This window comes from Sinocyclocheilus grahami, unplaced genomic scaffold (assembly GCF_001515645.1).
Source record: "Sinocyclocheilus grahami isolate Dianchi unplaced genomic scaffold, SAMN03320097.WGS_v1.1 scaffold2954.1, whole genome shotgun sequence".
Lineage (NCBI taxonomy): Eukaryota > Metazoa > Chordata > Actinopteri > Cypriniformes > Cyprinidae > Sinocyclocheilus > Sinocyclocheilus grahami.
Genome location: NW_015508127.1, coordinates 4150 through 4662, shown reverse-complemented (window position 1 = coordinate 4662; position 513 = coordinate 4150). Strand labels below are relative to the sequence as shown.

Sequence of the window (513 nt, the reverse complement as noted above, 5' to 3'; positions counted from 1 at the left end):
GCATGCAGAATAACATAAGTGGACTTTGAACGATTAATTGCCGCTGTTAACGATTACGTAATTGTTATCGCGATTAGAAATTCGATTAATTGTGCAGCCCTAATGCTCGGTTTGAAAGTGATTTCTGTGCAAGATAACATAAAAAGACACTCACTTGTCGCCAACTACTGGCGTAACGACGTAAGAGGAGAAAGGTCTACTGAACGAATCTTTTTGGTGAACGAATTCAGAAGATTTGAGTCATCGAGATGAATAACTACCCCAAATCTGATGTGTTTTCTTAAGGGGAATTTAATATTGATTTGTTGATTGATTGATTTTTACCCTAATCATTTGAATGATCAGACAACCACCACTGTATTCAGTGAAATAAATTAAATGACCAGAAAAACTGTGCGCTGTATACATACTGATTCGCAGAGCTTGTTAGTTACTGATTACATGTAATCTGGATTACGTAATCAGATTACAAAAATTAAGTACTTTTAATTAGATTAAATTACATTTGCCAAT

At 34.5% G+C, this 513-nt stretch overlaps 1 protein-coding gene across 1 annotated transcript in view; it reads right to left on the bottom strand.

Moving 5' to 3' along the window:
• The window catches only part of LOC107575855 (uncharacterized), a 9925-nt gene that overhangs the window by 7323 nt on the left and 2089 nt on the right, over positions 1 to 513 (bottom strand). The gene's annotated exons all lie outside the window — the stretch shown is intronic.